We start from the raw sequence: 24,511 nt of genomic DNA on the forward strand, positions 1-24,511 counted from the left end.
AACATCATAACGATATGTGAATGTTCCAGTAACCAGGCCCTGCAGCCACTTATTCTCTCTCATGCCCTGAAAACTTCATGTTCGTGGCAGGCCTAGACCTGGCTGGTCCTGCGCCATGCTGAAGCTGCCAGCACCTGTGTCATGCTTGGGGAAATGATGCCAGCAGGACGGGGGAAACAAGAGTTCCGCAACTGAGCAGCACAAGGTAGGCATGCAGAGAACTGTACTAACATATAACCCCCTTGAGAAATGGCAAGCAGTGAGCTGGACTGATCCCAGTGCCATGCCAAGCCCGGCATGTGCATGGGATCCCGGCTGCAGGAGTGGGGTCAGCTGAACCTGCCATGCTGCCAGACTGCTTGGATCTGTTCCAGCCACCCTGTGTTTGAGGTGGCTGAAAGACAAACCTGAGCAAGGTTGCTTTCCATTTACTCACCTGAATGCCAGTGGAAGGTGGCCGTAGAGACTGGTATCCAAAGATTTCTGCCCTTTCCAGGTCCTCTCAACACAGCTTCCCTTTATTTGACAAAGCAAAGCCTGGGAGATGGTGTAATTGTCATCTCTGTGACTGAGTAAAAAAAAAAAGTGCTCAAGTCTAAGAACAATATTGGCATTAGAACAAAAAACATTAAAAATACTAGTGTTTTGCCTGCTCTCCCTATTCCTGCGCTGTAAAGAGCAGTTGTGAGCAAGGGCTCTTAGCCGGGGTTTGTTGCTCCTTTGCAGTAATTATTGGGAGTACCTAGTTTTGTGATGCTGGTCTCTAGATCTGTTCTCACCCCTATAGCTGAGAGACTTTCATGTTCACCTGGAGGCAGTGCTGAGCACCACTGTGTGTCCTTGGCCTCCAAGTTTTCCTGAGCTCACTTACCTTTGTGAGGATGGTGAGGGAAAGTAATGTGTTTTTCTGTTATCTCTAGGTGAGTGACTTCATTTGCACATTTGGTTTCACAAACTGGGGAGAAAAAGCCTATGTTAAGAGCTGAGTGGTTTATTCCTGGGCAGTGTATGGGTACATTGAGCACAGAGAAGGGATCCCTTTTGTTATGAAATTATTTCCTGGGTCTTCCCTTTTAAGATGCTTCCATGGAAGAGCAGCTCTTACCTGGGTAATGTCCACAGAAGACCTGAGCTATGTGAGTGGAACAGAGGTCAACAAAGAGGCTCTAAGGAGAACTGAATGTGGTCCAATAGAAATATGCATATGATTTTTGGGGAATGGAACAAAAGGAAATGTGAACTTTAGTATCCTGGCTCAGTTCCTGATTGAATACATATGTTGCCTGTGTTGTGCTGCAGTTTCATGGTGCATCTGAGTTGGTTCAAACCTAGAAATCATTGAAATTCAGCATTGAAATAAGTGATTCCTGCATATAGTTTGCCTATTTCACAACTGTTTTTAATTATGCTCTAACTATGTGGCATTAAGTAACATAACTATTTGTCTGTTTTTACATATGAAAAATCTAAATACAATGCCTTTTGGCTAACCCCATTTGCCCCTCTTCCTTGTCCTTCAAAACCATGGGACTATTCAGATTTAATACTTGCCTGGGTCAGCTGTTGAATCTCATTTTTTCCCTGTGCTATTCCAATCAAAAAAGAAACCAGTTTAAAAGGCCAAATCTAGTTATATTTTTGTTTACTTTTATATAATGTTATAAAAATGGCCAACCACTAGGCTTTATATCACAGGCTGTTCCCTTTTCCCTTAAGTATGAGAGCTCTAGGTCCGTGTCCCTTGCCCAGGAGAGCCCCCTTAGACCAAGAGCATCTTGAATTGGTGTCTGGTGAGACCCCGATCCACCCTGCTGGCTCTAGCTGAATCCCCACATCCTGGTTATGAGCAACCATCTGCAAATGTCTCTGGAGATGATGCATGTCTGGGACCTAGCTTTTTGGCAGGTAGCAGTCTAGACATCTCTGAGCTGGAATTTTCATCAAACCCATAGAGTTTAAGAGCCCCTGTGGGGCCTTTGCTGCATGAATCTGTCTAATCCCAAATTAATTAATGGTTTATGGGTCATCACTGCTGTAGTGAAGGGCTCTTTTTTCAATTGCTTTCAGCATGCAGCACAAGGATGGCTTTGTGAACCCCACTTTCCTGCACTGCAGGGACAGGTGAGGTGACACTCCCTGGCTGGTTCCTCAGCACCATTCAGCATTTCATGGAGATCTTGAAGATGTCTGCTTTTCCAAGCCCTTCCTCCTGCAGCTCATTTCATCTTTGTTCCTCTCCCCATCTTTCCAAGTATTCTGTTTGAAATGAGATATGATCTGCATGTAGATGTGGGTACGCTGTAGATTTGCACAGCAGTATAACATTATTTTGTTCTCTATTTCCTTCCTAGTAATTCCTGATGTTTGATTTCATCTTGTGACTGCAGGTAGCACTGAGCTAAATTTTTGGCATGTGCACCCTAATTGCAACATTTGTCTCAAAGGGATAATAGTTGATTTAGACCTCACTGCTGTGCCAAGGGATGGTCAGATATCGTGTCGAGTCCTTGCTCCCTCCCTTCAGCTTTCTTTATCCATAAGTCCTCTTCTCCTACTCCTGTCACACACATTTGTCTGGAAAATGGGTAATCTTGCTATATGAATACTGCTACTAATAAAAAGGCAGTAATGGCTGTTATAGGTGGATCTCTATTTTTAGAGCAGGAAGAAAAAGTCAAATGGCTTCAAATCATTTTTCATTTGTTTGGCTCCTGCTTGGCAAGCGATCTTGTTCGAATAGTGAGGCTGTGAATTGCCAGGCTTGTACTGCCCAAAGTTACCAACTTGCTATATCCTTCTCTGAAACTCGCATCTTTTCTATGTGGCGCAAGCTGCAAGATTTCAGCTAAAATGTTAGCAGAAATGATAGCTAAAAGAAAACATGTGGTGTGCCAGTAAGTGAACATCCTGTGGGATTTAGGCTGTAATGTACTGGAGTCTGCCTGTGCCTTATGGAAAAACAATTGTCTTCACAGATGGGTAAAGTCTTTAGAAAGCTGAAAGTCAATGTTGGAGGAAGCAGTGTGAGTCTTCCGGCAGCCTCCCATGTATGGCAAATCAAGGGGAAAAAAATCTGTGCCCTCAGAAAGAGTCAGACTTTGGAATGGAAAAGTTAATTGAGAACAACTGGAGATTGTTTGGATAAATAGGCCAAAGTTATCTTTATACTGGGCAGGAAGGTCAAGCTGTGCTCTAATGAGGAAGCCAAGCCTTTGGCTGTAAAATGGGATTAAACCAATAAATGCTACTCTATGTATCTGACTTTTTGCACAAGAGGTTAGGGTCTATTGCAAGCCACTAAACCAATAGGGCCATGGCAGTGTGCCTCACCTCCCCAGGCACAGATGTGTGACAAGCAAAAGCTCGGACCTCTTGCATATTGCAAGCTCTCACACCCATGCTTTGTCTCTTCTGCTCTGTGATGCTTTTTTGCTTTGTGCCAGTGGGCTCTGGAGTGTGGCATCTCTAAGCTGGCTGGGTTGCAGATGGTGAATATGCCCCTTCTGCAGGGCTAAAGGGTTCTGCTGGGACCCCCACTTCCAAGCATCAGCCCAATTCTGCATCCTTCTCCTCATTCTCCTTTTGGATACCAGGAAAACATTCCATGGGAAGCAGGTGCTTAGTGTGCCTTGCTGGGAAAACGGAAACTAGCTCACTGGTGACTCACATCATGTTTACTGTGGGTAGGACAAAACTCATCCTAGTGTAAAATGACTGTCCTGCAGGTTTTACACTTCAGCTCAGCCTGAAATAGTTTGGGCTTCCACGTGTCTCTCGCTCAAAGATTGTCAACCAAAAACCTGTTTAAATATCCACTGAATAATTTAAATAAATAAAAATCCAGCACTCATCTTGTCTGAATTTGATCAGCTTTCCAAATAAGACCTGTACCCTTAACACAGCTCTTGCATGTGCTGTTTTGACTAGATGTGCTTAGTTACGATGAAACATGTCATTGAGGCATGAAACACTGTTTACTATATTGAATACTTTCCATTTTAACTGCAGAGAAAATGGTTTTATCCATGTACTATGCAAAAGCAAATTCTTCTGCTATTTAAGTGCCTCCTTTTATAGTGGGTATTTTCACTAGCAGGGGTACTCATTGGCACTTGGTAACCTGGGCCAGAAACAGAAAGTCAGTGCCTTTTTTGGGATACCTTACCCCTAGGAAAGCGGAGGTTGAACTCTGAGGAGGGAATGTTGTCTCCAGGGCAATGTTTCTGCCTCTCCGACTATGAGACTTTCCTGACAGCTTTTGTAAACCTAGTGCTGTCACTAGGAAATATCTTTTAGTCATTGCTTGCTCCTAAATAAACCATGTCTTTTTCTTAGCAGTCAAAAATAAACCAGAGTCTGTTCCCTAACATCTCTGTAAGAATGTTGCTTAAATATAGATGTACAGAGCAGTCACCTGTGGGAGAAGCACAACTAAATTTCACTAAATATCACTTGACAAAGCTGACGTTGTGATGCAGCCTGTTGTCTTAAAACAAGAGAACCAGTCCTTGACTCTCATAAACTGCCATTTACATGGTATCACATGATATCATATAAACTGCCATTTACAAGCTGTTTCCAGTATTTTCACTTGCCAGTTTATTATTAAATAGACACCAGATTCCCCTCCCTGGGTGGAAGAACATGCTGTGTAACTCCCCACAGCTGTCTGGGCTGCAGCACATGTAGACCCCACAACACTTGTGTTGGCTGGGAACCTGCTTCATTTTGGGTGTTCCCTGGTGTGCTTTATCCAAGAGGCATAGGTGGCCAAGAACTACCTTGCAGCCTGTCTTGCGTTGGATGGAATTGTGAAGTGGAAGCTCAAATAAGCAACTGCGCTGGCTCAGGTTGGCAAACGGATTACTGGTGGCAGCTCTATGGGAGTTGTCGTAGATCCCAGACTGAACATGACTGCAGTCACTCACAGGGTCACTTCATCTAAGTAGCTTGTGGCTTTGTTTCTTCTGTGGGGCTTGCTGGCAGGGGGATGGTGTCTGAGCACAGGTCATCTGTTAGCCCTTCATAGAAATAGCATCTTGAGCACCAGCTGTCCCAGGAGCTACCTTCCTCATCAGTGAAGATGGGAGGGAAAGAAAGAATTTAGTGCCTTTATCTGGGATTTGGCACCCTTTCTCTGTGACCTTACCTGGTTTTGCTGCTGGAGCTGAGCTGGGTCTGGGATGGCCCCTTTAAATAGCAGGATTTCTTGGCTAACAGCACTGCAAGAGGCTCTGGTGGGGCTTCACACATCCCTCCAGGGTGATGTGACCTGTTCTTCGTGGTCCAGAGAGTTCTTCAAGTCCCTCAACAGATCCATGGCACATTCTGTTCTATAGAGGGGAAAGACAACATCATCCAGGGTCAAAGAATATCCAGAAAGGAGGAACCTTGTGAAGCCAGTACATCTGGGGTAGCGGCTAGCCTGTGAAGATGGAAGAATGTGTCCCTTCACTTCTGTGATGTCTAGATGTGGCCTCAACGGCCAGCAGCTATGCAGGGGTGATGGCTGGTTTTGGAGTGGTATTTCTTGCTGGGTCATTTGCTGTGGGAACCGTGTCATGAACCATGTTGGTGCTCTCATCTCCACTGCGTCTCTCCACAGGAAGATTTGCTTGTGATATAATCCCTGCATAGAAGAGGAGTGTGATTCTTCTTAAAGGAGTTCAAAAATACAGAGGAAATCATGAGACCTGTAGATCTGTCAGGTAGCTAAGCTGTCAAAAGGCTCTGGAGACAGCTCTTTGCTTGTGATGTAGCTGTAAGAGAGATTCTCTTATTGGCAAAGTTGCCAAACTTGAAATGAGGACCAATTTTTGCTGGGATTCAAGTCTCTCAGCCTTGTGGCATGGCGATTTTCTCTGAAGCTTCAGAAGCAGTGGTGGCATCTATGTAGCGATGACAAGGTCCTGGTGCACTGTGAGGCAAGGTTGCTTCGCAGCTGGAAGGGAGATGCCACACTGGTTTGGTCTCGGATGGAGAGCAGGAAGCCAGCGCAGCAGAGCACCCCAGAGAGGGAACCTTGGTGCAAAGAGCATTTCTTCTTAGTTTTTCTGCCTGGCCTGGAAGCAAGCTCAGACAAGCCTCGCCGTAGATCAGTGTCTGTGAGGGAAACGTGTCAGCGGGGACATGCAAGTGCCCTGCGGTGTCAGGGGACACTACAGCCCCATGTTTCCCCCTGCCTCCCAAGGCCAGAGTGTGCGACAGCCCTGAGGGGGCTGTGGCTGGGCTGGGCTGGGGCCTGGTGGCAAATGCTAGGACGCAGCCTTGTACCCAGCAAGGCATCCAGCTTCAAGCTTGCAGGTTTGCAGTGCAAATGGCTGGAGCTTTAGAAGCTTGAGGACAACAAAGACACCCCATAGTTCCCAGATTCTTCATTGTGTGGGTTTTTAGTACAAATACTTGATGTTTTAGTTGTCCTGTCTGGTGATTTTTCACCTTCCAACACAGGCTTCCTTGCCAAAAAAGAAAAAAAAAAAGAGGAAAACTAGCTTTTCCAGTATCGCCAACAATTACTGCATTTTACACAGTGGTGCTGCCCCTATTTCTCCTCAGTGCACAGTAAATGTAATGATAAAGGCGTATGATTATACATCCCTTTCTAAGAGAAAGAAAAAAAGTTAAAAATCCCCAGAGTCTTGGCACCTTGGAATCTGCATCTGGTTAGGAGTGGGGCAGAGGCCGGGCCCAGCAGTATCGGAAGATCAGATATATAGGTCATGAAATCTGTTTGTATCTGTCCTCTAGAACATAGAAATGAAAAGTGAAACATTAGTTCATCCTTTGTTTCTCGAGGGAAGTAATAAAAATTTCACAATGAAGTGTAACAGTTCTTCAGGTGGTTGAAATCTGTTGTGAGGTGCGAAGTGAATGGAGTAGCACAAAATTCCCTATCTTTTCTGCCAGAGCTGAAACACTTTCCTCTCTGAGAATGAAATTCACATCACAAATAAACCCTTTTGTTGTAACGGGCTGAATTAAGAGCAATGGAGTCAGATGCGCAGTATGAGTCATTCAAGCAAGAGTTATAGAGGATGCAGCATGGTCCCAGGTGGCTCTTGCTAGTGGTGATATTAGTGCTGTTTCTGGGAACCACCGGAGAAATGCCCTGGAGCAGAGTACAATGCTGGGGTCAGCAGCCCCTCTTGCACCCTGGGGTTCCCCCAAAACAGCTGCATAATTGGCAAGCCTTAATCCCTGGCCTGAGTCGGTGGAGCACGTAGCTGAGCTGGTAACTGGAGAGACAGAAGTTATGGCTTGTTTATAAGAGGTTTGTTTTTTTTTTTTAATTGCCACGTCCTGTATAATTCCATGTTTTTTTCACTGTTATTAATTTAATTTCTTTTCCTGGTACATTGGCTCACCTGTGTGTTCTTGAGGGTTTTTTTGTTTGTTTGTTTTTGTGTGTTCTGGTTTTTGCTTGTGAGAGCAAGAGGTAGTATGCAAGCAATGCTTTCTAGGCCTTGCGAGACCAGAAAAGCACCTTGCAGACTCTCTCTTTGTGGCATACGATGCCGGCGGTTGCCTGCTACCGCCTCCGCTTGCTTCTGCAGACACTTACTCCTGCTGGCAGGATCGGCTGGTGCTGCTGAGCAGCATATGCAGCTTTGATCTCTTGGGATTTGTGTTGAATCATGTTGTGAGAAAAAGTCTCACTTTGTGCTGCTGTACTGAGCTCCTGGGCTTCCTGGGTTCATGGCTTGGGGTTGTGAGCTATTGCCTGAACTGGCCCGAGAGGCTCTCCAGCTCTGGGACTAGGACTGGTCTAAACTCTCTCTTTGGTCCTGGGACTATTTCCCTGGCTCTGCTTTTTGATGGTGGTACAAATGCTCATGCTGGTCTAAGATTTGGGGACTGCTGGAGTGGAAAGAAGGAGCTGGGGCTAGGACGTTAGCTACTTTTGCTGCAGAAAAGTTGCTCATGAAAATACACCTTTAGTAGAGATTTCTATGGTAATTGTTGGATAAGTGTTATGAATTGCACAAAACTTACACATCAGCTTTTAAATGTAGCTTTGAATCCCTAGAAAGGGATGTTTTGTTTTGTCTCTTAAATTCCTTCTTGACTCAGTGTTTTCAGTAATTTCAGAGGGATGTATGTTGTTTTCAAATTGGCTATGCACTATGGAGGCAAAGTCATCATGAGAATGATGGCACGTGAAAAGAAGGTAGAGACTGTTCTGCATAATCTTTGATCCCTACCAAGTTTTAGTGAGTAATCTGCTTCTCAGTGTAGTTCGTACCAGGTATATCTAATGGTCAAAGTTTTGCTTGCAGTGTTTGAAGCTTTTTGTTTTTTGTTATTTTCCAGGCCATATCTAGATTTAAACTTCTCAGAAGGCACATGAGAGCCGCTCTATGAGATGCCAAGGAATGTGTCAGCAAGGTCATTGCCTCTTAAATATTCAGCTGTGCTCTATAATTTAGAGTAGTAATGATTTTTTTGTTGTTGTTTGCCTAAGTGTAATTGTTACGCAATTCCTTCTTTATAGGTTTGATAGGGATATGTCAAAAGATATGGACTCTGCATTTTATAAATGTAGACAGAAATTGTTGAACTTACTGAACATATGCACCTAGAAGTGAGTTGTGGCATTCAGTACCATCTCAGGCAAGTCTTTATTAGGCAGAGGGCAGTCTGTATTACCCTCTGAAGTCCAGAAGTATTTGTTTTTACAGAGGGTAAACCAGAGTATGGTAAGGATAAGTTGCTTCAGATCATACCGCTTGTCCATCTCAGAACTGGGTTGAGCTGTTTGGTAGTCCTGTCTTTTAAGCTTGGAGGCTTGGTGTATATTTGTTTACGCAGCACAGTCAAATTTGGAACCTATAATATACTAGTATAAATTTTCCATGCCGGCAGCTTCCCCCCTTCCAGCCATGAACACTCCCAAGGAAATTTATAGCTGTATTCTGTGTATTTCTGTGTGCTCTGCTGGCCAGACAGAGCCATAACAAAGTACATGGCTGAAGCCAGAGGGGCCACAGCACCATAAGGAACTGGTCTTTCCACCTGCTTTAGGAATGATGCATTCCCAATGGGGTAACCATAGGCAGGAAGCGCTGGATCTGAGGTTACCAAACAGCTGGCAGATGTTTTCAGCCTCCTGACACTTCCTGTTGGTACTGAGCCCCGGGAGCCAACGCTTGCAGTCCAGCTGAGCTCAGCTCAGAGGAAAGCAGAGCTGCAGGCCCTCCTGAGACAAGTCAGACTGGATTTGGAGACAGCCACAACAGCACTAAGGCCGTTGCCAAGCCTGGAGTGGAGCTGACTTTCTGGTGCTGTTTTCTCCTCATGGACATGCTCTTCATATCCCAGAAAAGAGACAGAGAAAGCTTACCAGTGGCATAAAGCAAATCCTGTTCTGCACAAGCATTTCCCTTCCCAGAAGGGAAATTCCTGCTGACTTCTTCAGGCTATATTTGCTTGGCCTTTGGCAGAGCAGGATGATGTGCAGATAAGCAGTGCTACTAGACAGCAGATGAATCCCATTGTCCTGGGGAAGGAAAGGATTGCATCACTGTTTTTTCAGATGTGGAAATCTATTGGTGAGACCTGGTCTCCCATGGTACTAGCTCAAGCTAATTTATATTGGGATGACAAGTGCTTTATAGATGCATATGAGGATAGCTTTTGTTGCCTGGCTTCTTGACAAGAAAAAAAAAAAAAAGGTTGGGGGAATCACTAATTCTTTTACATGACATTGCCCCCTGCATTCAGAAGAGAAATGAGGTCTCTAGTCCTAACAGAAGATCCTATGCATGTAGACTTCTTCACAAATACGCACAGATCAAATGGGATGTCTTGGCAGGTTGGAATCTAGCATCAGCCTTGGGCAGATAAACTTTATCGTGGCTTATAAAATACTGCTGTTGATCATTACACATTTGTACCTTGTGCTATGCTCTTCCTCTTGGTGGATGAAATGTGTGTGCTACGCAAACAGGTGGGTAGACTAGCAGCTTGTCCATACTGCTGATCTGCTACCAAAAGTCAACCCAGAAGATGTGCAAAAAATCTGGAAGTGGGGTACCATCAGTTGGGAGCTCACCTCTCCTGCATCTTTGTCCTGTTTCACACAGTATAATTCTTTGCTTTTGAGAACCTAAATCATTTGCTCATTCCTTATTGGAAGTCCCCTTCTCCCACAGGCTACAGGTGGATCACACAAGATGACACCTGCTTGGTGACTCGTATTTCTTTCTAGTGCATCCAGGGTTAGCCTCATGCCCCTGCTGTTCTTTACTAAAAGCTGGAAGTGGTTTCAGTTATGGTCCAAAATGTGTGATGGAGAATGAAAAATGATCTCTCAACTGCTTTTTGTGTGCCATCTCAGTGTCAGCAGTTCTTAAGAGCTAGGGCAGTTCATGGTAGAGGTACACTTGTGTCTAGATCCCTCCTAATGTTAGTTATCTGGGATTCAACTTGATTTGGGCTGCAGCACCTAAATCTAATACACTGTGCCCTGAGACTGCAAATAAATTTGCTGGTGGATTGGTTTCTAGTGGTTACTTTCTATGTCCCTGAAGCAGGAGATCTGATTTATGGCAGCAAACGTTTCAGACGTCTGCCCTGAGGTTTCCAAGAATTACTCCTGGGTTTCTCATAACCCTGCCTTGAGCAGTTATGTCATGTGCTGCACTTGCACCATGCTTTGCCAAGTTTTATGTAGCTCTTGTAGTGCCAGGTGTTATCTAAAACAGAAGGATTTTAAACTCAAAAGTTGCTGCCATAAATAGTAATTGCTGTAATAATCCCTGAGTGGGAATGCACAATAACATTATGGAAATGAAACAAATAGCTATGCTGAGTTGGGCCTACTGAAGTGAATACCAAATATGATGTAATTCAGATTGCCTTAAGGCTTTTGTTGTAATGTTTACCAAACCAACGTACCTTCCCTTACTGTAAAAGCTAACAGATACCAAGGGCAGCCCTGGGCATGAAGGGAGAGCTGGCTCTCCCCTACCCCACATCAAAAGGCTGTGCCGACAACCAGACCCATAAAACACTGCTACTGCTGTTAACTTGAAAATAATCTAGAGTATTATTAAAGTGCTGGAGCTGCGACAGAAATCAAACATTGGAAAGTCATCAAAATGAACTGTGTGTGGCAGGGAGATGAAGGAATTTTTTTTCCCCTCCCTGGAGCACTCCTTGTCTTTGTGAGCCAGGGGCTGTAGCAGGTTAGCTGTAACTCCACTCTCCCAAAACACAAGTACACCTTGTGCTTTGCTGTCAGCCTGCCCTGCTTTCCACCACTGTGCCAGAGTGGCTGTTGTCCATAATTTGACGTATTTCCACTCCATGGTTCTGCTGTCTCGCCCGTGAGGCTGGTGTCCACCAGGAAAGTGCACAGTGGGTTCCTGCTCCAACATCTGTCCTGGACATGTGCATTTTTGTGTTTTCCATCCTGGTGCTGGGGCTAGCATACAGGGGTCTGGGCCGATGCACCCACAGTCGCTGGCTGGGGCAGGTAGGCTGTCTGGCCACGAGCCACATGTCCCCTCCATAGCAGCGGCTCGAGGCCCTCGACATTTTATAACCTTTAAGTTTTCCATATGGGAAAAATTCTCCATTAATCAGGTGGCTTTGGTAACGGTTGCTGGACCAAATGGCACTGGTAGGTCTTTTCACATGCATTTAACTTCCTATCCCTTGGCTAACATTGGGATGCTTACGCTTTACACAAAGTGGTCTGAATGTGCTTTGAAGAAACAGAGCGGCTCTTTCAGACACTGACGCATAATTCAGGCACAATTCAGGCAGACTGGTTGGCCATGGGACAAGTTTGCAAGCAGGTGGGTGCTTATCTTAAATGGTGCTAAGCACCCTGCAAGTATACCTGTGTTTTAGGACAAGATGGTTGAGGAAGTATCAGATTTCTTTAAAACTGTTTTGAAGGAAGTTGTGAGCCTCAGTTTACAGGCTGCTTGGAGGATATAGTTTAAAAAGTTTTTAAGGGACTTGCTAGTACAATACAAAGTGTATCATTTTGGTGCTGAGTCAGGGTATGGGCAGCCAAAGCATTTAATAGAACTTTAATATTAAAGATGTGGCGATATTTTACAGCCCATTGTATCTCTTAATATGCCACTGGGGTTTTTAAGAAGTTAAACCAAAGCTTTCTTAGGAACAAAAAGTGTAAGAACTTACAACCTCTGTCACCAGAGGCACACAGAAGGAACATATACCAAAATGTTATTTTAAGAGCTAAACATTCATCTATCAGTCAGAGAACCCTTAGTCTTTTTACCTTGAGTTGCAAAAGATGAACTGACAGAACCAGACTTACAGGCTGAAAATCCCGTAGCCCTCAGGAGAAAGAAGTAAAATGGGCTGATGATGAAATTGGGATGGCCCAATTAATCTAGGTGCAGTTGGCAGCCCCTGAAAGCTGAGTGCCTGGCCCTGAGCAAAGTCATGACAGGTGTTTGGAAGAGAAAGCAAAATCTAAAATCGAATGAGTAGAAGGTGTTTCTGCATCTTTACCTCCATGGGGCCGCACCAGGATCTCTGCTTGCAGCTGCAGCTCCCAAGCAGTCCAGCTCCACTCTAGCTGGGTGGTAGGGCTGGTGGAAAAGCTTCTCCTGGACAAGAGGAGCTGTTTCAGAGAGGTTTAAAGCCACTCATGATACCTGTGTTCTTCATGCAGTAAGGTCTTTATGTCTTTAATTGGACCATGTAGACAGACTTATAGCTAATAATTCCCAAAATAATCATGAAAAGAGGCAAATAGACTTGCAGCTAATGATGGGCGTAGCTTGCTACTGGGGGAAGGTATTCCCCCATAATGGCAGGAGGGAAGAGTCCCTTCTCAGCAGATGTTCAGGGTGGTTTGACTTTTTTATGTTGGTACCCAGAGGCTGTACATGATCTGCTTGCACCCATTTGCCAAACCGTGTAATGCTGCATTCTCTTATTGGCGAGGAGCAGTAAGTCTACCCTTATTGCATGTAGCAGACTGCATAACTCCCTCTGTGTAAATACTGCAATTACTTTTCCAGCCTTGAAATTGAAATAATCTTACTTTCATTCAGTAAGTTTGGGTGGACATCAAAGCTTTGATCTTTAAAAGCTCCATTTGGTGTTGCACAAGCTGTGGTAAACAGCAGAAACCAGCAGAAAGTCTGGCATTTGAGAAAGGATGCAAGAACTGGAAGAGTGGTAATTATTTTACATAAATTTGCAAGTAGTAGAAGTATAGTCAGAGTGCCTGGTGCCTATTAGCACTAGTTCAGAAGAATTCCTCACTTGGATGAGGATGACCCTGGGAAAGAAAAAAGAGAAAAAATATGTGTTGGGGGATAGTGAAACTATCTTTTGGCATGAATTTAAAAAATGAATGTAGAATAGTCTAAGCAGAAGCATCTAGGAGCTTTGGAAAGCACAAGGCAGCATGGACTAAAGCTAAAAATAGGGTTTTTTTAGAAAAAGTACATATAAGAATGTACTGAACAGAGAGAGAGAGAGAGAAGTTGTATATAACTTTGTGTGCATGGTTATAAAATACGGTTGCAGCCAGGGCCAGCATGCCTGCCAGAGGAAGCAGGGGAATTTGAGCTTTTAAAGGAAACATCCCTAATTAAATGCCTTGAGCTGGGAACACGACAGTGTAACAGTAGACAAATCATTCAGTGTTGGAATGTTTTTCTAATAAATTTTCCTGAACTGTGACTGTAAGAGCAAACTGAGTTGTGCATGGATATGCTTAAGAGATTTTGCAGCGCTATGATTAAACCGAAGAGCTCTGGTCTAAGCATGATGTCTGCTAACATAACGCAATTTTGTGCATTCCTAGGCTCACCGTCCACCTCTTTAATTACTGGAGGTCTGCATTTGGTGGCAGCAAAAGGCTAAAGGCATAGAGCCTTCCAGGAACAGTGCTTCCTCTCTAGGAGGAGTTTGCAAATGAAACCAAAACTCAGTAGGACCTGGCAGGTTGCGGGTCATGTGGCAAAAATGGGGACAAAGTGCAAGGAAACACGTCCTGGCTTCCATGCTAACAAATTTATTCCGGCTTTCTGGCTTGAGCTAACATGTGGAACGTGGACTAGGAGCAGATATCACTCCTGCTAGATGTAGTCAAAGCTTTTACCGAAGGGGAGCTGGGGCTGTGGTTTGTGAGTGGCTGCAGTGAGTCCTTCACACTGCATAGGGTGCTGCCACAGGCACAAGAAGAGCTTAAAGAAAGATACATCTGGAGCTGAAAAATCAGATAGATGCCAGAAATGTTTCATGGTGATTATGAGGAGAAAGGAAAGGTCATTGCATGTGCCAAAAGGTATGGACAAGTCAAGCAAAAGAGCTTACGGCTCTGTGAAGCTATATAGGCTTACAGGAAAGAGGTAAAGGAGTGGGATCAGCCTCTCAGATCTCTCTTTCCTACCATAGCCTTGTGCTGCACTCGCTGATAGCTAGAACAAACTTTGATAGTGTGATTCTCCTCCCCTCCTTACAAAGACTGAGAAAGAAAGAGGAAACAAATTTTATCTTCATCCCTACCTTGCGCTCTTAGTGGGCCTGAAGTCTTCCTCTCCCCATTCCCTTGCTGCAAGCGCTGGTGGGAATTACTATGGAAAGCACTCATTTGTTAGCAAGCTGCACTGCAATTCATTGCTGTTATGCAAGCAGTAACAAAGGCTTAAAAAAAATAAAAGTTATCTGCAAGTGAAACCGAAGCCTTGAACTTTTCCCTTCTGAGAACAGACAATTCTCAAAACTGCTTCCCAGAAATGAGTTTTTTCTCAAATGCCCAGATCCTTAGGAAGGGAAAAGGCTAGTAGGAAAACAACCAGCTGCAGCAAGACACACAGCCAACAAGGGAGGTGTCCTACATTAGGAGTGTCGAGGAAAGCTTTGGTGCATGTGCTACCCCCAAAACCCTTCTAGCAGGTAGAGAATCTCCATGAAAGCAAAAGGAGCAGCTCCTTGGAAAAAAGGGAGAAAAAATAAAGATGCACTAACTTCTGCTTGTTTCCAAAATAACACCGTATTATTTCATTAAGGAAATGTCACAAAAGGAAAAGGACGGGCGGCAGCACATGGCTGTGAGCCTGTTCATGCTCCTTCTCTTCTGCACTCACGCTACTGACCGAGGTGTCTTTCCTGGCTGCACACGAGACTCGCCAGACATTGTGGGCCTGTGCTAGAGAAACCATGGCTGCCCTGGGTGGGGAGGTGAGCTCCTGTTTTACTGTCATGTCTGGAATCTTAATAGTAAGTGAGAAGAGTGCTTTGACCTGATGTACGTAAGCCATGATAAAGTTGGTATCACTGCACATAGGCCGTACAGCAGGAACATAAAGCAATCTGAGTTCACTCTAGAATAAACTGCCCTATGAACCACAGATTTTTCTGTTTGCAGAGCAGGGATCATGATGAACCTGTACTGCTCTGGGTTGCCCCAAAAGTTTTGTAATCTCTTTTATGAAAGTAAGAGTATGTGCTTGTAACCATAACTGCAGGCATTGCCGTGTGAGAAGTCCTTGTCACTGGAATTTTATCAGTGAGGCTTAGTATTATGAAATCTTTTATTAAGTGTTGCCTTTATTCATCTTTTCAGTTCTGACTTCACAATAATTACAGATCTGCACTCCAAAGGGACAAGCCTGAACTTCAGTAAACAATGAATAATATTCTTGATCTTGTAACAAGCCAGATGAGATTGGAGAAGCTTGTGTGTCCTAGTTCTGTTTGAGGGACATTGATGTTCCCTCCTTCTATGTTCTCTTCTCTTTTTCAGTTTGTGAAAAGGTGTGCTTTTGGTATACCTAAAAATCTGAATTGAAGGACAATGGGCTTGCTCATGGTTTGAAAAATCTGATTTTTCAGGAGAAAACAGATTTCCCCATGTCCTATTTAGCAGTGGGGAAAATAAGAATGGTTAGGGTTACTCTACTGCTTTTTTCAGGGAGAAATTAAAGTAATCATAGATCAAATCCTAGATTTTATTTGCAATTTCTTTTTATAGTCCTTGGTCTCTATTATAAAAGGGGAAATTGTAATAGCTAGCTTCAGTATTAAATGATAATTCTGCTAAATTTTTTAGTTTCCTTTCTCAGAAATCCTTGGTTTCTCTTTTGTTTCATCAATTGGCTACAGCCAAACTGCTTTTTCTGTAGTGTTGTGGGTTATGAGTGGCCAGCATACACCTACAAGCTGGAGCTGTTTTGGCTTTATTTAGGCCCTTTTATTTCAATATCTGAGATGCTTCAGGATAGTAAGTGCATGATAGCTGTGTCCCTGGTCCAGACTGACTCATTGGTACTGTCAGGGTGCATGGATACTCAGTAAAAGATGGTGGTTGTCCTGAAGAGCAAACAACTTGCCTCTATATAAAGAATTTACAGTTGGAGATGTGGTTCCTATTGAGTACTGTCTGGGGAACACAACACTGTTCTGGTAACAGCCTGCCTTTCTGAAGAAACTCAGCTGTGGTGGCTGCCAAGGCTTGTGGGCATGGCTAGGAGCTCTGGAGCATCTTCCTAGCAGTCGTTTCTTGTGAGAGAAGAGCTACTTTGCTCCTCTTTGGGGAACTTTCCAAACACTATTAGACAGTGCAAACAAGACTGAGCTGAGGATAACAACCTTGCATGCACTGCTTTATTTTTATTATTGATATCTCTGCAGAGATGGCAAGTTTATTGTTCCAGTCTGATTCACCTTACGTTTGCAGCTCTAAACGAGCTCACAGTGAAACAAAGTGAAAATACCAGCAGCATGTGAGCCTGGTATATAGAGGGCTGGTTTTATGCACACTTCAAAATAACCCTCCCTTCACTTCTGTTAAAACAAACAAAATGACAGTTATAAGAGAAGCTGCCTGACCTTTGGTAAGGCACAAAAGCAAATTGTGTCATTCTTCAGTAAAACCGAATGTTGGTAAGAAAATTATCCAGGTCTGTAAAAAAAAAGTGTGGAAAAAAGGTACATTTCCCAGGCTGCTGCTAGTCTGTGTAGTTTCCCTAAGGCTCAGGGTGGAGTTGATCTCACACAGACCTGTGAGGACAATCTGGCAGCTTTCCTATGCCGCTGTGTACATGCGAGGCCCGGTGTGAGGTGGCGGTGCCAGCAGATGTTTCAGCGTGCCCAGATAGGGCATGTGCCCGGCATGCAACCATTAGCTAGTACTCGCTGGGTGGTGCCTCATGCTGTATGGCTTCACTTTGCTTTGTACATTGCAGCTGCTCCTTGATGTTTGATAATTTTGCTGAAGGTTTGAGAGTATCAAGATGAAGTGGGAGGCAGAAGGAGCCGGGTGTTCTCCATTCCCCAAAGGAGATTCAGCAGCCAGTTGGAGCATTGTGGTATTAGTCACTCCCAAAAGAGACTCAACAGCTTGCTGTCTCTTACTTGATGTGCGCTCTGCCCCACTGAATCAACCAGTACCCCAGGCTTTTCCTGAATATACATAATCACACAATTTCTGGGCTTGTTTACAGCATGTTCCATCAAAAAAACCCAAAGCTAGAAAAGTGCCTGGGTCCTCTGGTAGCCTCCTGTGCTGTCAAAGTGCAGCTTCCCTGCCTGTCCCACCAGCACAAGGGAGCTGGGGAGATAAATGAGGCTGAGACTCATAAATAGCATTGCTGGTATGAGTGAGGGGATTCCTGGACCGTGTGGCAGGGATGTAGAGCTGGTCTGTAGAGGAGGTCCACTCACCTGGTCACTGCATGCACCTCCATTGCTGACCATGGCTCCCAGCATGACCTTGAAGTCAAAGAAAATTAAGGTATCATTGCTACAATTGGTCTGTTAGGCTGGCTTCCCTATCAGTTGGATTAAGATCATCTTATTCCCACTTGTTCTATCTTTCCTGCTTCAGGGGCAGCTTCCCTGGGGTAAGTAGAGCCTTGCAGGGTGCCTGCAGCAGGCTTAGCTCAAGAGGAGTCTCATGTTCTGCCGAGCCCCCAAGCACTGATGTGGTGCAAGCACTGATGTGCAGCATCGGTAGGATGTGGGATTGATGGGTGGAACTGTTAATAAGGTGACAGGGAAAACGCAGGGAACTGCATTCAGTGAATCTTGGCTCCGTTGTCTGGTTTCTCTTGGTGAGGAATCAAACACTGTAAAGGCATAAGGGATCTAGCTGGACCAAGTCCAAGAACCTAATATTTCACATGGGAAACAGTAGTTAAGTGAAGTTGTTAAGCAAAGTCACTGAGTATTTGTCATTGCAATTGCAGTAGCGTGAGAACTTCGTTGAAGGCTTTCATAATACTAAATTATAGTGAATATCATCATTGATATTAACAGCCAGGTCAGTAAAGAGGCAAACACCACCTCTCAGAAAGGAGAGAAATTAGTCTGTGTGTAGTAGTGTTCAGGTAGGAACCAGTGTAATTATATGTCTTTAAAAGTCTGGAGGAGGCACATAAATACTTACTACTGACTATACGACGTCAGCCTGCACATAGGTTGCTGTGGGTGTGCTGATAGCATAGGGATTATTTGAGTATAGATGCTGAGCTACGAACTGCTCCCTCACATCTCGTCATTAATAGTTATGCCTTCTTGCTTTATATCTTTGATATAGCCAATTGCAGTACTTTTAATGAACTTATAAAACATATATTTTATAGACTTTTTATAGCTTCAGTAGTTAACTTCTAGACAATTAATGTAGATACCAGTTATGTCAAGTAGGTAGGTGCTTCATCTCAGTGAGTTTGCAGAAGCTTTTTACACTAAGTCTGGTCTTTGTAACATAAAACATGAAAAGATAGAATTTATGGTCAGATTCATAAGCTAGAAAAAAGTTTTAGTTACCTTGTAAAGCTACAACTTTTGTTTCTGTACAAAGCACTGTTGAAAGAACTTGTAGCAACCAAGATGTTAGGGAAAGTGAAACGATTTTGGATGTGTGTAATTGACAGTGCTTGCCATGGCTCTTGCATGAGGGTGAGCAAAGTCCTTGTAAAGTTAAATAACATGACAAACCTCCTGAGGCATGTTTGGCTGATCTGCCTGGCAGTGTGTCCTTTGGGCATCTTTCTGTTCACTGCCTTTTCCTTAGTCTGTCCATCCTGAAGTTTCTGACTAGATGATTTATTTATAAGAAGAAACTGCTCGGGGTGGTACCCTAGCCCAAGGAAGGGATCCCTGCTACTTGCACCTCATGGTTAACCGGCGTGGATAGGGAAAAAGATTGCTTTGGCTGGTACAATGGAGATCGTGGGCCTGGGGTGTGAGCTGCTGTCCTCTGAGAGGACAAGGGAGTTTGGGGCAGAGGGAAGCAGGGCTGACTGGGAAAACTTGAAGGAGCCCAGGATTTTGAACAAAAATGCCTCTTTTTGAGACTAAGCTGATGGTAGGCACAGCCCTGTGCCAAAGAGCACATCCTTGTCATCTGGGTGAGTAAAGCATACCTGCTGCAGGAGAAGTTGGCTCACCTTTTTCTCTGAGCACTGCAATTTGGTTATCAGTATAGGGAAAGGCCTTGCTAAAAGGTCTGAGGTCTCTTAAAAAGAAGTCTGGCTAGGAAGCATAACCATCTGGACGCAGCGTATATGTCTGAAATAGCCTGAGTCTTATCCTGGTTGAAGGCTGGCTATTTGGGAGTAAATGGTGAGTCAAAGAGCTTTGGGGTGTAGCAGAGCTAACAGCACGATCCTTGGGAGTCACAGAAGTGTGCTGGGGATCCTCGGGAGCCGTGGCAGTGAGCCACTGTCGGAGAAACTCAGCCAGCCATCAGGGTCCACCTCTGCTAGATCAGTGCACCAGGGCTGGCACTGAGACTTTCTGCTCAGGATACAATAAGCCTGTATCAGCTTCCTGGTAAGACTTTGAATTTTACTGTGATCTAATTATCTCTTGATTAAACTGTTAGGAAACATTCCTTTCATCTCTCATTTTTGATTTTGTGGTATTGCTTTCTAATCATCGTAATCTGCCTTTCTGATATTTCTTCACAGCTTCTGTGTAGAAGAATAAAACTCAAACATGGCAACATGCCTCTCCAGCTGGTATGTAAGCAAACGATTAGTGCGTTGAGGGACAGTGAAAACAAAGTTAGTTTCTTCTGATCAAATAATTTGTTTCCTATTCTTATAACATTTCTTTGCATAGGAGTCATGGACAGATATTTTAAGGGATGATGTAAAAAATATAGTAATGGAATAAACTGCTTTTTGATGAAATTTCTTTCTAACTCCTAGATGTTTGTTTTCTTCCCCCCCCCAGATGTGTAAGAGTTTATATCCACTAGAAAAAGCTATTCAGTCTAATTACTTTCTCTTATCAGTTTTGAATATGTTGTTTCTTGACTACATCAAATGTTCTTATGTTCTTGTATTGTAAATAAGTAAGAACACCTATGCCTTTTAATATACCACATTTTATTTTGCATACCTGTATTGCATCCTGTGCGTGACCGGTTCAGATTACTTCTTTTTTTTCAAAACAATGGGCTCACATCAGGGATGAATTTTGGCCTTTTAATAAAGGCTTAAAAGTCTCAGTACGTAACTAAAACTTACAGCTCTCTGAAGCTTACAACATGGTTCTTAGGCTAATCTACAAAAGCTCTTTCTGCCAGCAATATTGCTGATAGCCTGATTGGTTTCTGTTGCAGTGAGTCACCACTGCCAAGAGATACTTGTGACCGCTGTTTTTTATAGTAGCATCTCTTGTAGTTGTTCCAAGTAAAAATTTAGTGTGTATAATAAATTTCGTAAGGCACATTTGCCTGGAAAAAAAACTTCATCTGGTATTTACAGCTGATGTGTTGAAGCCAGACTGGTGAGTTACTTAGCAATAAAGCTCACTTTTATGATACTACACAGATTGTGCTGTAGACAATTATGACTTGCATTTCTGTGCTTTCTTTTAGCCATAAATGACTCCATGTGCTATTTTCCTGACCAGGTTAGCAAAGCAGCCCCTGGCAGACATAAAAGGATAGGTTATGTAGATAATTGAGCTTTGGAGAGCAAAAACAGCGGTGAAATATGCTGGGACCAATGTATTAGGACAGTGACTATCAATGCACAGATTTGGGATAGGTCCCTGGGCCTTATCAAAACAGCTCTTTGCCTTCTTGATTTTCCAGGTCATAGAATAAGGTATGTAAAAAACAGGTAACAGGCCTTTGAGGGGTGAAGGGACAGGAACCCTGAACACTACTTGTGGTCATAGATATGCCTAAGAAACTCTAGCTTCCTCTGTGTTCATAGCATTTCATTTTCATCTCTTGTCTTCTGGTCCATTACTAACATTAAGGTTCTCGGTAAGTTTCTGGCCAAGGTTAATGTTAATATTCCGGGCTGTTTTCTTCTGGATTAAAGCAATTTTGTGGTGTCAGGGTACATCATACAAAGCAGAAGACTTTTTTTTTTTTTGGTCAAAGGAGAAAATTCATGCTGGAGGCTACATCTCTTGGAAGTTAAAAAGAAGCTGGATTGAAGAGCAGAGTTTCTAGGCTTATGGAAGTATAAATAGTGTAACAAGGACCTCAATGTTAGTGACACTGGTAAAACATAATATGATTCTGTCCGACCTTCAGGCTGGTTCCCTGCAATTTGGGTGGGCTTTGAGGACATAACTGTGTAAGCAAAGAGGTTTTCTAAACAGTTAGGAGCCACACGATATCTTGCTTGTGATCTTATTTCCAGAAGCTCTTTTGCCATGGAACACAAGACAAGAAGGTCCTGCAGCCTGCAAAGAAAAAAAATTCCTAAGGTATCTTTCTGTGCTGTAAGATGAGGGAAAATTCCCCACTGAGGGCGTAAATTAATAATAACTTTTTCTATTTATCAGGCACTGATATAGTCAAAGGGTGCAATGCAAGCTATATTCATAGGAGGCTGTGTGTGAAAGTGTCAGCATGGACATTGAGTTTAAATTCTCAAAAAATTTCTTGAATAATGAAGTTCTTTGCCTGTTCTTGGAAATTACAGTATAAACAGCATGTGTTTCCTCCAGACTTCTGTTCCATGCTAGTAGATTTGGGGAAGTGGGTAATCACTCACAAGGAACATTGAGAATGAAAGACCGCATGAGAATGGGGCAAGGGGAACTCAATACTGTGAGTCTTAAGAAAAGGCTACTCTGAGGCATCTCTCATGTGGTTCAGTATTACCAACTTTTTGTACTTGGAAAATGATTTTGCTGTGAAAAATGAATAAGGGGAAAAGGGGTGGAGGAACTTTTCTGAGGCGGATGCTCAGCTAGAATATTGATGTCTTCTGTGCTGATGGTTTGCTTTAGGACTTGAACATAGCTACTATTTAGATGGGCTGAAATGAGGAAAGAAATTCATCCTGCCAGCAATTCCCCAAATCATTCAGTTTTCCAAATGGTACAGACAGAACAATGTGTGTCTTTGCTATTGTACTCCCAGGCTATGTTTGTTCCCTTCTGCTATTTGTAGCTGTCACACATTAAAACAGTGCCGGCCAACTGTGTTTTTCTCAGTGGCCAGCTTGGTAATGATGGGGAGTTTGGAAATCACAGTGGCTCTGTGCTTTAAATAAATAAAATTGATTCTCACCCAATGAATAAAGCTTCACCCTGACTGCCTCACAGTAGAGGTGTTGAGGATCTTGCTTAAAGCAGCCAAAGGACTGAGAAGGCTCACAATTGATCTCTGTACAGCTTTGATCCATGTGCTCCTCTTTCAGATGGCTTCCATAAGGTCATACCTGAGGCAAGCAGCAGAGTGGAAAAATGAACATGGCTGAAAACTTATTCTTCTTTGGTATGAAACATAAGGGGGTTCAGCTCAGAAATAGGAAGATGGAGTATTTTTTTCTCCTTCCTTTGTTCTGGTCATTCCTTGAGACCACCTGCGACCTGGAAAGGGGATCAACAAGTGAAATACCAGAACAAGGAAGCCCGTGTGGATTCATGGCGGGGCCAGAAGAACCGTTGTCTCCTAATGGAGATGCTGTGTGCAGGGGTACATGGCTGAGGCCTTGTGTTGCAATAGCAGCAATGCAGACTGACGCCATCATTACAGTTGTGTCTGCTCCTGGATGGAGGTGGTAAGTCACCAGGGTGTTCAAGCTCCACTTATCCACACTGCAAAGGCATCAGGTGCCATGCACACAGGTATCTCCTCATACACAGGGCTTCTTTTAGTTTCTTTATTAATTGATTGAACTGAAGGCTGACCTGTCAGACCTGTTTTTCTTGTATAGTAACAAGTTATTTTTAATGAGAACTTCTGGATTGTCTCAGCTGCCTGTGAAAAGTGCAATGCATGATGGGCTGGCCCCCTGGTGAGCTGAGCAACTTGACCCTGTGGCAGCAGTTGTCACGGGTGAATCTTAGAGATATCTGTTGCTGAGGAGGAGATGCTGGACTCGCGCTCTCAGTGAGCAGGCTGGAAAGGGAAAAAACAGCCTCTGTATGTTGAGTTTCCTAGGGATCCTAAGAGAGCTCTAACACCCCCTTGTAATAGTGCACACCTAGTCATACCACCTAGTACTAGTGGTATAATTTGGAGTCTTGCCCTTATTTCTTTTTCCCTTCCTTTAGATAAGGGCTGCGTTCAGCTTTGGTCTCCCCTCAAGCAAAAGCACTTGCTGTGTTCCCCCTGGAAACATTGAAACCCTTCCAAGAGGTGAGGGGAAGTGAGGGTCAGAGCTGTGCGCTGACTGTGGATTGGGCAGAGAAGATGCCTAACCCCATTTTGGATGGTCAAGGAAGGGACTACACTGTCTCCCCGGACTGCTCCAGGAGTGTTAGGACAGGGAGTAAAGCTCCTCCTGTGACTGCCTTGCAATGGGCCTCGTTTCAGCTGCCCTCAGGTTGTGGCTGGGTCTCCCTTTCTCAGGAATGAATTTGACAAAGTGTTTCTGAACTCATGCAGAAATGAAAACCCTTTCATGCACTGCGTGCTTAGAAAGAACAAAGAAGTGATAATTTGACTGTTCAGTCTGAAAATTGACCTAAAAGGCAACAAAAGCCATTTCCTCATCTTGTCTAAGTTTGTTTATATGGAGTTTCAGAGTAAAGGATTGGGAGTGACTCTCCCTGCAGCTACTTGCTCCACTGTCAAACCATCAAGATCAGAAGAATTTCAAATAGGAGATTGCATAGTGGAGTTTTGTTCTGTCTTCTGCCTGTCCCCTGGCTTTAAGATAATTTGCATCCCCACTTTTTTGGGTACTGAGAGCCTGGATAAGCCCAGGCAAGTTACTTGTCCTGAAATTTGAGAGCAGGCAAGTGAAAGGGGATGTGGAAAGGAAATCTTCCTGCAGTTGCCATGATAGTGCTGCTGTGAGGATGCTCTTGCATGGTAGCTGTGTTGCATCACAGTCCTCTGGGACTGTTCTTTGATTTTTGCTATAGGCTGATTGCTAGAGTGTCTGCTCCCAGGTGGAGTCTCTAAGCAGATAGTAAGGGGGTAAAGCCTGTCTGCCCTCTCTTATCAACATCATCTTCACTGGGAATAGGATGTTCCCTGCTGAGCTTAAGTAGATATCTTCCAGGACTGCAAGAAAAGCACAAATTAGGAAGAGAGGCCTCATGGAGGTGACTAGCTTCAGATTTCAGATCTTGTTTT

The 24,511-nt window shown here is 43.8% G+C and overlaps 1 protein-coding gene across 1 annotated transcript in view; it reads left to right on the forward strand.

Moving 5' to 3' along the window:
• LOC112985325 (uncharacterized) overlaps window positions 1–24,511 on the forward strand; it is a 37,972-nt gene continuing 13,461 nt past the window's right edge. The window contains exon 1 of the mRNA XM_026103869.2: window positions 1–205. The gene's annotated coding sequence lies outside the window, so the exon portion shown is untranslated. The remainder of the gene's footprint in view (window positions 206–24,511) is intronic.

The sequence above is a fragment of the Dromaius novaehollandiae genome, chromosome 18 (assembly GCF_036370855.1).
Source record: "Dromaius novaehollandiae isolate bDroNov1 chromosome 18, bDroNov1.hap1, whole genome shotgun sequence".
In the NCBI taxonomy this organism is placed as follows: domain Eukaryota; kingdom Metazoa; phylum Chordata; class Aves; order Casuariiformes; family Dromaiidae; genus Dromaius; species Dromaius novaehollandiae.